This window comes from Lissotriton vulgaris, chromosome 4_1, assembly GCF_964263255.1.
Source record: "Lissotriton vulgaris chromosome 4_1, aLisVul1.2, whole genome shotgun sequence".
Lineage (NCBI taxonomy): Eukaryota > Metazoa > Chordata > Amphibia > Caudata > Salamandridae > Lissotriton > Lissotriton vulgaris.
In genome coordinates, this window is record NC_141691.1 from 1,808,201,225 (window position 1) to 1,808,213,718 (window position 12,494).

At 49.5% G+C, this 12,494-nt stretch overlaps 1 non-coding gene across 1 annotated transcript; it reads left to right on the plus strand.

Moving 5' to 3' along the window:
- The first annotated feature begins 461 nt into the window (after positions 1 to 461).
- TRNAA-UGC (transfer RNA alanine (anticodon UGC)) lies at positions 462 to 534 on the plus strand. Its single transcript has one exon. It is a non-coding gene; the product is annotated as a tRNA-Ala (tRNA).
- Positions 535 to 12,494: the final 11,960 nt, after the last annotated feature.

Sequence of the window (12,494 nt, forward strand, 5' to 3'; positions counted from 1 at the left end):
GGCTTCGGACGATTTGGTGGGCAGCTGAACGGTGCTGAGCTGTTGGTCCTCCGCCCTGTAGTGCTCTCCCGGTCCTCCCCGGAGGCCCGTTTGCTCTACCTCGTGCTTTGGCTTGTGTTCCCCAGAGGTATATGTGAACAACACGAGGGCAGGGGTGGCAGCCCAGTGGTAAGGGGGGGGGCAGTGAGGCTGATGGTTGTGCTCTTTTATTGTAGAAAACTCGCAGAAGAATCCGTCGTCCCCACCAGGGAGTCCATTGGAGGCATCAACAGGTACAGGGATCGGTGCACACTGTGGTCGCAGCATGCGGCGGACTCGGGAGGGGGGTGGGGTCCAGCACTGTGTCTTATTGGCCGCAAACGCGTGTTGGCTCCGGATATAGCCCCCCCCCTTTCCTCCCCTCCTCTGCATCAGTGTGTCGCGTACAGGTAATTGCTGACTCACCCTTGTTTTGGGGTGGGGGGGATGTAGCTCAGTGGTAGAGCACATGCTTTGCGTGTATGAGGCCCCGGGTTCAGAGTCCCGGCATCTCCACTTTGTTTGTCTGAGCATAGCAGGTATCTACTGTACAATAATTGGATGTTTTCTCTTATTAAACACCTGATGAGTCTGTGTAAATTAGATATTATCTGGACAATAATTGGTGTGTTCTCTTCGAAAGCAACGGCAGAGTGTGGGTCAATCATGCATCCCCTGTTCCATATTTGAATGTGTTTTCTTTTAGACAACGGGTGAGTCGGGGCAAATCATGCATCTCCTGTGCAGTAGTGGAATGTGTTTTATTGTAAATTAACTGATGCTCAAATGAGGGGCTCTGATCCTGGCGATCAAGTTATCAATATGCTTACATGTCAATGCTGGTTATGGGCTGTTTTCATGGATTTGCTCTCTCTTCCAGAAATGCGTGGGTTTCGTTCTCTGATGGTATAACTCGCCTAGCAGGCTGGCCTGCCAGGGCTCGGAGCAGGTACAGGGGAAGAACAAACTGTGGCCAGTGTGTGGGGTTCTGGGTCAGCACGTCCAGGAATAGAGTGTAACCTTTTCCTAATTTCAGGGCAATCAGATGAAGTACGTAGACACCACTCAGAGAAGGACAGCTGGAAATGGAAGCAGGAATGGCCAGGGCGTGCACCGGGCTCGGAGCCTGAATGCTGTTCCTTGAATTACGTATCGTCACTCGAACGCACCAAAGCTCAAAAGTCCCACACATTGCCTGTGTATGTAAGTATTGTGATCACAGTGGTAGCAGAGTAGCTCAAGATGTTAGAGTCATTGAGTCATTGAGGCAACCCAGACACAGGGGAAACAGTGGGCTTTCTGACATGTAATTTCTCTCCGTAGATTGAGGGATTCGTGGGTTGGTCAGTCCGCCTTTGTCCCGCAGACAGTATTTGCTAATGATCACAGTTTACAATCGTGTGCTCCTGTGAAGCACATGCTGCGGCACACTAGTAGTTAAGTTAGGATGGTATTTCGTGGTCCCTCATATACACAGGGCCCCTTGCCTTCCAGAACGTGTGCTCCGCTGTGTGATGGTTTCGAGTAACGGCTCAGGGTGGTACCCCATTTTCTTGTCAATAATTGTACGTTACATGCAGTCCCGATTTTCATACCACTACCATGTGTTCCGAGGATCGATTTTGGCTTTTGAGGCTGCCATGGGGTGGCAGCGCGTGTCTTCAGACAGGACATGGGCACACTGGGTGCCCATTCTAATCTCCAACAGCAAGGAGGTTTGGGTCCACTGAGCATGGGAGAGGTGTCCAGATTTCCCCTTTCGAGGTGTCCAGATTTCCACTGTCGTGGTTCCACCACTTCTGGGGGTTTGGGAGACACAAGGCTTGAAGGAAAGCGGGCAGTTCAGGCTTCAGCTCAATCGGCAATTCACCTGCGGAATGCTTTGAAATGTTGTCTATGCCGGGCATTTTTGGTGCCATGGAACGCTTATTATTCATATTGATAGTATTTAGATGTTCTACGTGCTATGTCTTGTGGTAGCTTGCGTGACGCAAGACATGCTTGTGGACAAGAATGCATGATGTCCTTATTTGCTAACACCGATCAGGGGTATGGCGCTATGGTTTTCAGCAGATAGATTAAAGTTGTTTGACATGTCCTTGGAGTCAATCGCAAGTCCGTCACTATGTCATTATCGACTGGTGATACGAGTCAAGGGTAGGACGCATGGGAGAATTCTCAGAGCTAGATTGGTTACGTCATGCGAATCATTGGTTTGCGTCGCGGACACCTGCATGCTTAGTCCAGGTGCTAGGGAGCTGCTGTTCCATTGTTTTGTCATTAACGATTGCATGTGGAGGGTGAGCTTTCTGGTCATTACACAGTGGTGCTTCTGTATTAACTGACATCACAGCAGGAGCAAGGGCAGGACAGCCGGGCGTGCCATGCTCTTGCCTGCTCTGGATTAGGGATAGACTTCATTAGAGTAAACGCTGTTATTTTCAAACAGAGAGTCTGACAAAAGTTGGCAGAAGCACAACAATGGGCTTTTGTTTGCCTTTTACAGGTAGTAAGCGTTGTAACGGGGACGGACAGATTTAAGTGAATAGGTTTGAGAATGCTAATTCTGGCCGAGCTAGTTGGATCGGATATTCCTCTTATTGCTTGGAGAGGAAATTTCCGTTGAGTTTGGAGGGGCACTGTCTGTTATAGGGGATTGGGGGCCATGTCACCCACATAGAGTTTATATTGGCGGGCAAGGAGTCAACCGGTGTAAACGTCTTGTGGGGAGAGTAGAAGCGCTGTTAAGTGTAGCAGTTTTGCAACTACCATGAAATACTTACACGTTAGCCCCAGTTGGGCTTACTTACCTTATGCACCTACGGGCCTCAGATCATGGGTGACAGGAGGAGTAACCACATGAGTAGATGGACATAGACTTGTATGGTACTCATTGTGGGATGCTTAGGGGTCTTTTCCAGAAGTTATCTGAAGAGCAGTACTTGTGACACACTATGGGGTTTGTGCACCGCAGGGGAAAGGGCCTGTCCAAGTAGTCACCGGCAACGCTATTGTACATTTTGTACCTTGTTTAAGCCCTCAAGGTGAGAAAGTCAAGTCTGGACTTCCATAAGCGCTACTAGGGCCATCCACTGATTTTTCAGCAGCGAGTTCTCCTGTGCTAAATTTGACTTGGTGGTTTAATTACGTTGCTTCACTCAGTAAGTCAAGATCTTGGTTGACAATTGCCTTCGGCCCAGGCCATCCTTTTAGCCGTAAGGGGGCCTGGTTCGCTTCATTTGACTCCCTTCGAGTTGGATACAGATGGGTCAGTTCTGTTGGGATGAATGTTCCATGGGAAGAGCTCCTTAGGGTAAGGCGTGTACAGCATGGACTGGGGAAACCAGCTCAGGCTTGCGCCTGGGTTTGTAAAGTTGATGTGATGGGCCAATTGGTGCTCCACTATGCGTAAGCCAGATGTCACAGTGAATTCTAGCACAGGTCGTGCTTTATCAAGTTTTACAGTTTTAGAACTTAACACATGCCCCAGGCACAGTTACTATTAGTTTCTGAATCCCCTACTCCGGCACAGCACCACATATCTTGTACATTCAGGTGCACATGTTATATGTTCCACCGACCCCGATGAGGGGTAACCACACATCTTCAGTGTGGCAAGCATTGCGGGTCAGGTGGGGCGAGTATGGGTCGCAACTAGACTCCTGCAGCTGGGAGTGCCGCAAGGCGGCATGGAGTTGGTATAAATTAGGATTGACAGGTACCGCTGGGTGCCTCCTGCCAGGTCCCTGCAGGGGTTTATGGTGTTATCTAGGTCTGGGCAGGGGGCATGGCAAAGTAAACCTGAGCTGTATCACATGTGGGTGTGGTGGTCCCGACCTCATTTCATAGGATCACTTCCGCATTGGGTCTAGCTAACGATCATCTCAGTTGTCTTCTAATTTTCAGCCCCTCGTTTTACCATCTGTGACTAGGTTGGCCACGGAAATTATTAAAGCGATGTCAGGCATGTCCAAGTAAGGGTTAGAGTGGGTCCTTTGCTTGTCCCTGCTTGGCCCACATAGTTCTTAGCGACGGGCACACCGGGCTGTTTCGGCGCACCCTCGTCTTTGGGTTTGGCCCGATGTGCGGTAAGGGGGGAGTGGCGCTTTTGCGAGGTGTCCGCATCCTCCCTGCCTCCCTTGGTTGGGCGGGCAGGCGGTCCTGTGGTGGGGTCCCATCCCGTTTGAGGAACTAGTTGCACCGGAAGGGCCTTGTGACATGGTGAAGGGTACTGTACAACTTTTGTTCAGAATTACACTTATGAACGTTGGGAAACAGTTTTAGTGGAATATTCACTGAATTTAAGAGAATCTGCGCCTCGCCACGTTTGTTTAGAGAGTGGCGCTGGCGGATCGCTCTGTGCCAATGTTTTGCCTGGCTGAAGCTTCACCTCGCTAGAACCCATTCAGGTTTTTTATACATATGCAATCCTTGCCCTGATCTTACAGTTGTGCTTTGGCTTGTGTTCCCCAGAGGTATATGTGAACAACACGAGGGCAGGGGTGGCAGCCCAGTGGTAAGGGGGGGGGGCAGTGAGGCTGATGGTTGTGCTCTTTTATTGTAGAAAACTCACAGAAGAATCCGTCGTCCCCACCAGGGAGTCCATCGGAGGCATCAACAGGTACAGGGATCGGTGCACACTGTGATCGCAGCATGCGGCGGACTCGGGAGGGGGGTTGGGGTCCAGCACTGTGTCTTATTGGCCGCAAACGCGTGTTGGCTCCGGATATAGCCCCCCCCTTTCCTCCCCTCCTCTGCATCAGTGTGTTGCGTACAGGTAATTGCTGACTCACCCTTGTTTTGGGGTGGGTGGGATGTAGCTCAGTGGTAGAGCACATGCTTTGCGTATATGAGGCTCCGGGTTCAGAGTCCCGGCATCTCCACTTTGTTTGTCTGAGCATAGCAGGTATCTACTGTACAATAATTGGATGTTTTCTCTTATTAAACAACTGATGAGTCTGGGCAAATTAGGTATTTCCTGGGCAATAATTGGTGTGTTCTCTTCGAAAGCAACGGCAGAGTGTGGGTCAATCATGCATCCCCTGTTCCATATTTGAATGTGTTTTCTTTTAGACAACGGGTGAGTCAGGGCAAATCATGCATCTCCTGTGCAGTAGTGGAATGTGTTTTATTGTAAATCAACTGATGCTCAAATGAGGGGCTCTGATCCTGGCGATCAAGTTATCAATATGCTTACATGTCAATGCTGGTTATGGGCTGTTTTCATGGATTTGCTCTCTCTTCCAGAAATGCGTGGATTTCGTTCTCTGATGGTATAACTCGCCTAGCAGGCTGGCCTGCCAGGGCTCGGAGCAGGTACAGGGGAAGAGCAAACTGTGGCCAGTGTGTGGGGTTCTGGGTCAGCACGTCCAGGAATAGAGTGTAACCTTTTCCTAATTTCAGGGCAATCAGATGAAGTACGCAGGCACCACTCAGAGAAGGACAGCTGGAAATGGAAGCAGGAATGGCCAGGGCGTGCACCGGGCTCGGAGCCTGAATGCTGTTCCTTGAATTACGTATCGTCACTCGAACGCACCAAAGCTCAAAAGTCCCACACATTGCCTGTGTATGTAAGTATTGTGATCACAGTGGTAGCAGAGTAGCTCAAGATGTTAGAGTCATTGAGTCATTGAGGCAACCCAGACACAGGGGAAACAGTGGGCTTTCTGACATGTAATTTCTCTCCGTAGATTGAGGGATTCGTGGGTTGGTCAGTCCGCCTTTGTCCCGCAGACAGTATTTGCTAATGATCACAGTTTACAAGCGTGTGCTCCTGTGAAGCACATGCTGCGGCACACTAGTAGTTAAGTCAGGATGGTATTTCGTGGTCCCTCATATACACAGGGCCCCTTGCCTTCCAGAACGTGTGCTCCGCTGTGTAATGGTTTCGAGTAACGGCTCAGGGTGGTACCCCATTTTCTTGTCAATAATTGTACGTTACATGCAGTCACGATTTTCATATCACTAGCATGTGTTCCGAGGATCGATTTTGGCTTTTGAGGCTGCCATGGGGTGGCAGCGCGTGTCTTCAGACAGGACATGGGCACACTGGGTGCCCATTCTAATCTCCAACAGCAAGGAGGTTTGGGCCCACTGAGCATGGGAGATGTGTCCAGATTTCCCCTTTCGAGGTGTCCAGATTTCCACTGTCGTGGTTCCACCACTTCTGGGGGTTTGGGAGACACAAGGCTTGAAGGAAAGCGGGCAGTTCAGGCTTCAGCTCAATCGGCAATTCACCTGCGGAATGCTTTGAAATGTTGTCTATGCCGGGCATTTTTGGTGCCATGGAACGCTTATTATTCATATTGATAGTATTTAGATGTTCTACGTGCTATGTCTTGTGGTAGCTTGCATGACGCAAGACATGCTTGTGGACATGAATGCATGATGTCCTTATTTGCTAACACTGATCAGGGGTATGGCGCTATGATTTTCAGCAGATAGATTAAAGTTGTTTGACATGTCCTTGGAGTCAATCGCAAGTCCGTCACTATGTCATTATCGACTGGTGATACGAGTCAAGGGTAGGACGCATGGGAGAATTCTCAGAGCTAGATTGGTTACGTCATGCGAATCATTGGTTTGCGTCGCGGACACCTGCATGCTTAGTCCAGGTGCTAGGGAGCTGCTGTTCCATTGTTTTGTCATTAACGATTGCATGTGGAGGGTGAGCTTTCAGGTCATTCCACAGTGGTGCTTCTGTATTAACTGACATCACAGCAGGAGCAAGGGCAGGACAGCCGGGCGTGCCATGCTCTTGCCTGCTCTGGATTAGGGATAGACTTCCGGGCGTGCTGTAAACTGGATGACAGATAACCTTCCCATTAGAGTAAACGCTGTTATTTTCAAACAGAGAGTCTGACAAAGTTGGCAGAAGCACAACAATGGGCTTTTGTTTGCCTTTTACAGGTAGTAAGCGTTGTAACGGGGACGGACAGATTTAAGTGAATAGGTTTGAGAATGCTAATTCTGGCCGAGCTAGTTGGATCGGATATTCCTCTTATTGCTTGGAGAGGAAATTTCCGTTGAGTCTGTTATAGGGGATTGGGGGCCATGTCACCCACATAGAGTTTATATTGGCGGGCAAGGAGTCAACCGGTGTAAACGTCTTGTGGGGAGAGTAGAAGCGCTGTTAAGTGTAGCAGTTTTGCAACTACCATGAAATACTTACACGTTAGCCCCAGTTGGGCTTACTTACCTTATGCACCTACGGGCCTCAGATCATGGGTGACAGGAGGAGTAACCACATGAGCAGATGGACATAGACTTGTATGGTACTCATTGTGGGATGCTTAGGGGTCTTTTCCAGAAGTTATCTGAAGAGCAGTACTCGTGACACACTATGGGGTTTGTGCACAGCAGGGGAAAGGGCCTGTCCAGGTAGTCACCGGCAACGCTATTGTACATTTTGTACCTTGTTTAAGCCCTCAAGGTGAGAAAGTCAAGTCTGGACTTCCATAAGCGCTACTAGGGCCATCCACTGATTTTTCAGCAGCGAGTTCTCCTGTGCTAAATTTGACTTGGTGGTTTAATTACGTTGCTTCACTCAGTAAGTCAAGATCTTGGTTGACAATTGCCTTCGGCCCAGGCCATCCTTTTAGCCTTAAGGGGGCCTGGTTCGCTTCATTTGACTCACTTCGAGTTGGATACAGATGGGTCAGTTCTGTTGGGATGAATGTTCCGTGGGAAGAGCTCCTTAGGGTAAGGCGTGTACAGCATGGACTGGGGAAACCAGCTCAGGCTTGCGCCTGGGTTTGTAAAGTTGATGTGATGGGCCAATTGGTGCTCCACCATGCGTAAGCCAGATGTCACAGTGAATTCTAGCACAGGTCGTGCTTTATCAAGTTTTACAGTTTTAGAACTTAACACATGCCCCAGGCACAGTTACTATTAGTTTCTGAATCCCCTACTCCGGCACAGCACCACATATCTTGTACATTCAGGTGCACATGTTATATGTTCCACCGACCCCGATGAGGGGTAACCACACATCTTCAGTGTGGCAAGCATTGCGGGTCAGGTGGGGCGAGTATGGGTCGCAACTAGACTCCTGCAGCTGGGAGTGCCGCAAGGCGGCATGGAGTTGGTATAAATTAGGATTGACAGGTACCACTGGGTGCCTCCTGCCAGGTCCCTGCAGGGGTTTATGGTGTTATCTAGGTCTGGGCAGGGGGCATGGCAAAGTAAACCTGAGCTGTATCACATGTGGGTGTGGTGGTCCCGACCTCATTTCATAGGATCACTTCCGCATTGGGTCTAGCTAACGATCATCTCAGTTGTCTTCTAATTTTCAGCCCCTCGTTTTACCATCTGTGACTAGGTTGGCCACGGAAATTATTAAAGCGATGTCAGGCATGTCCAAGTAAGGGTTAGAGGCCAGAAGGCGGCCCTGGGTTTCAAGTTCACAGGCCTGTGAAGCGGCAGAACTGTTAGGACTTGTATTCGACCTCCTGGTCACAGGTTCAGATCCTGGTAGGCCCACTAAGCATTTCATTTGTCTGAGGTCAATAAATCAAGTTCCATGGACATGAGTATCACTAAACATATGGGAATGCTCCTGCCCTTTGGCCTTAGCGGACAGCCATGCAGGATGGAAATTGTCATCCAACAAGTGAACTACGATCCACCACCGAGCGCTATACACAGCCATTGGGACCTCGCACAGGAGGGTGAACAGCGCCATGCGTATAGTCACAGAGGATAGGGGTTTGGTTTTAGCCGGTATGGGTTACTGCACGCCGAGTCCACAGTGTGTTTAGATCCAGATGGGATACACCTGTCCAAAAGGGGAATGGCCACCTTTCTTGTTTGATCTGGGAGAGGCCTTGGAATCAGCAGGGTGTAGGTAACTAGGTCTATTGTGGTGGGTAGCCCTCGTGTGACGGTGGCCACACCCAGTGCTGTGGCGTAGTTACAGGGCGATACAAAGGCTGTAAGGTACAGAAGGGTACCCTCTACAGGAGCACAGTAAGGGTGCTAAAGCCAATTATCCCCAGGGAGGTCCTCGCGTGGGATCCTAGAGGAGCGACGGCGCCCCGTTAGTCCTACGGGTGGTTGTGGACCTGAGCAACTGGGGGTTGCCTGCAACTCTCTGTCCCCCATAGCAGGGAGGGGCGTGAGTATGGGGTGGGTTGGCGGTCCGCCAGAGGGAGGGGCTATCTCCTCCCCCAAACTGACAATACCGGTTGGTTAGGGCCACCAAGTTTTATGGCTCATCAGGTGGACAGGCGGCGATGGGCATCCTGCCCTGGGATCACTCGTAACTTAACCCACCATGTTGGCATATTGTTATGCAAATAAACCTGCAGCAATTTTCTCCACCAAAATTGTGTTGTGTCTATTTATTACATTTATTGCTGTGGGCGGGCTGGGTAGTGTGCCGATATTGGCACTATGGAAGGCATCAGCCTATCAGGAAGTCTGAGAATTTGACAACATACTAGTTAGCCCCAGGGGAAGAGATGATTTATCACAAATATCAATTTCCAACAATGTACTCCGAATGTGCGAGACTCTCCACAGGAAGCGGGCGGGAGGTAATGCAGACATATTTATGCAGTGTGAGGCAAGGGGCGTGAGCTAGGGGCAGTTGGTTGCACATGCGTTGCCAGGGCGGCACCACAGTAATAGTGTCTAAATATTCATTATGCCATCAGGGAGATATTGACTTAACGTATATACTGGCAGGAAGGCCTCAGGACTCAGTTGCATGCACGTATATGATCAGATTGGCATTAAGAAAATATTGACTGCACATACATTGGCTGCATACACAGTGCCAGCCTGGCACCGCAGAGATATTCACAGCACAGACATTGACTGTAAGAGTTACCCCCAGGAGTGTGCAGGCCACTGCTCTGTGTTGCACTGCTATGCTTGCACTGCACTGCTTGCACTTCCCCATTCAGCTGCTGCTTTGCTGTGTGTGCACTTCTGTGCCAAGTACTGGCTCCATACACACTTTCCAGTGGAATAGAGGGAACAATTTGGACAGGGGACGCGGATTTTCTCACTATGGCGGTCCCCGCACGGCGCACCCCAGCAGGTGGAAGGCCCACTACACCTCAATAAGGTCGGTCTTTTACTAGACAACCCGTGGCAGCGAGGCCTATGTGCCTGGCTTGAAATAGGGCCCCTGCTGGCACCCTTACTATATGCTTTCGAGTTCTGTGGATCTCTGTGATGTCATATCATGGATTAAACCACACCAGTACTTTGATTTATGAATGTTTTTATTTATGATGCTTGGCTCTGACGCCATCCTAAACATAGTCCAGAATGGCAACGGCGGAATATCCGCCTAAAAGGACAGGGCCCTTGCGATGTCGGGCCTCAGATCGAAAGGCACTTTAAAAATCACCCTCTCCCTCACCAAAGCCATTTTGGGGAATGGAAATGTGAAGGGGGAGGGCAGAGGGGGCCGAACGGGGGCAGCCTGAGTAACAAAAGTACTGTTACATTCAGTACAAGCTGCAGCTGAGAGGCAGTGTAAACCGGAAGTCCAAGACAGGAAGACGAAGACTGAATGTGCCAAGTAAAGTTTAGGGCTAGGGACATTCAATGCACTGTCCCACTATTGACCGAGGAAGTAGGAAGGTCGCCACGCTGCAGAGGAAGGCATGCTAACATCTACATCTCAGACGTTACACGAATCCGAGGCACTCATCCTGGAGGAAGAAAGGCTGCGTCTGCACCAACTCAACACGAACTTTCGCTTCTGCAGATTACACTCACACATCGCTGTAGCAGACCCTCAACCCACTACACAGCCATACTGTGACTGCAGGCTGAGGCAGCCAGATTACACGATCTGTGAAGCAGGTTTGTATAGGCCTTTAATGTCAAACCGGATGGCCAATAGCCACAGGAGACCCTGCTCTATACGTGCCCCCGGACCCTCGTAGACGCATATATGAATAGGAAGGTGTCCTGCGGTTTTGTGCTGTGCTGCAGTGCCGATTAGGAGGTCCTCAGAAGCATGGTTGTCAGTGGTGCAGTAGGTGCAGTGACACCGGGGATTTTCAGGGTCATCTACACCACCTCTTTCACTACACAACCGGGTGGTAGGAGGGATCACCTTCCTCACTTGCACTTGTGCTCACCATGGCACTCTAGTCACTACGACTGAAAACAAACATTTTCAATGCAATAGGACTCGCATTTATGCAAGACCTATTGCGTTGCAAACGGGAGTGCGGGCGGTGAGGCAGGTGGGTGTAAAGGTACGGACAGCGGGAATGCAGGTGGGTGGACAGGAGTGTGAGAAGGCATGGACAAAGGGAGTGCGGGGGAGGGGAAGAAGGCACGGGCAATGAGAGTGCGGGCGGGGAAGGGGGTGAGAAGGCACGTAAAAAAATTGTGCTCTAAATAACACGTCCGTACAGTGTAACACTCAAAGTAAAGGGGCCAATAGCCATGGGAAGGTACAAATGACAACGGCATAATAAGGCGGGACTAACAAGCCTAATAATCAATCAGAAGACAGAATTTATAAAGGACAAACACAGAAGCCAATGAACAATATGGGCGAAGAGTGAGGACAGCTTGTCTCCCTTACTCAACTGCTGCAGGCCTCACAGAGGGAGCAGCACACAGGCGCTAAAACTCGACCTAAAAAGGGACATCACAGATAAAAACACATTTGTGTAGAATTTATTTTGCTGATGGAGTGCCTTTAAAGAACAGCACTCTGACTTAGATCCATGTGGTAAGATGTGTTAATACACTTCGCGCGTGATTCTCTAATTACAGAAAAACACTGCATCTCATTAGGTTAACCTGTCTGTGCTCTTTTTCATTAACTGTGACACTTAAAAATAAAGGTTTCTGTTTACAGAAGCAAGAAGTAATCGAAGTGGAAAGTGTTACAGCCTTGTAAAGAGTTCACAAGAACTAATAAACTTCGTCTATATGCCTTATTGCAGGGTCAAACAGGGAGTTAACGATGCCTGGTGGCCATTGGTGACAGGTGATGAACACTGTGCATAACTCAGAAAATGTCAGCTTCAGACCGACGTCAGCAAGCACACAACGGATCGGTTTTAGGCAGACGTGTTGAAATCCACTGTAATTAGCTTCATTGAGGATAACCAAGACTGCAGTTATCAGGGTGTGTTAGGTAATTACATATAAAAAAAATACAGTTCCGAAGCTTTACGTCCTTCGTGACAACTCAATCGTCTGGGCACCCTAAACTCAACAAAATCGATTTGTTTCCATTGCTCTTTTCGGAGAAATGTACCTTGTCCGTCAAAGGAGTTTACATTTTAAATCTGTTTTTAATGAGTTACATGCATTGTTAATGGTGCTTAGTGTGATGAAAAGACGTCGACCCAGTCCATCCTGCCTACGTGCTGACACACGATCGGATACTGTAGCACGCGCACTGTAACCTGAAGTCTTACGTAATGGCGCGCGGAGCCTCTGTGGTGATGCTCGCGAGTTTGCTGCAGATATTTTATGCATGCCTGGAAGTA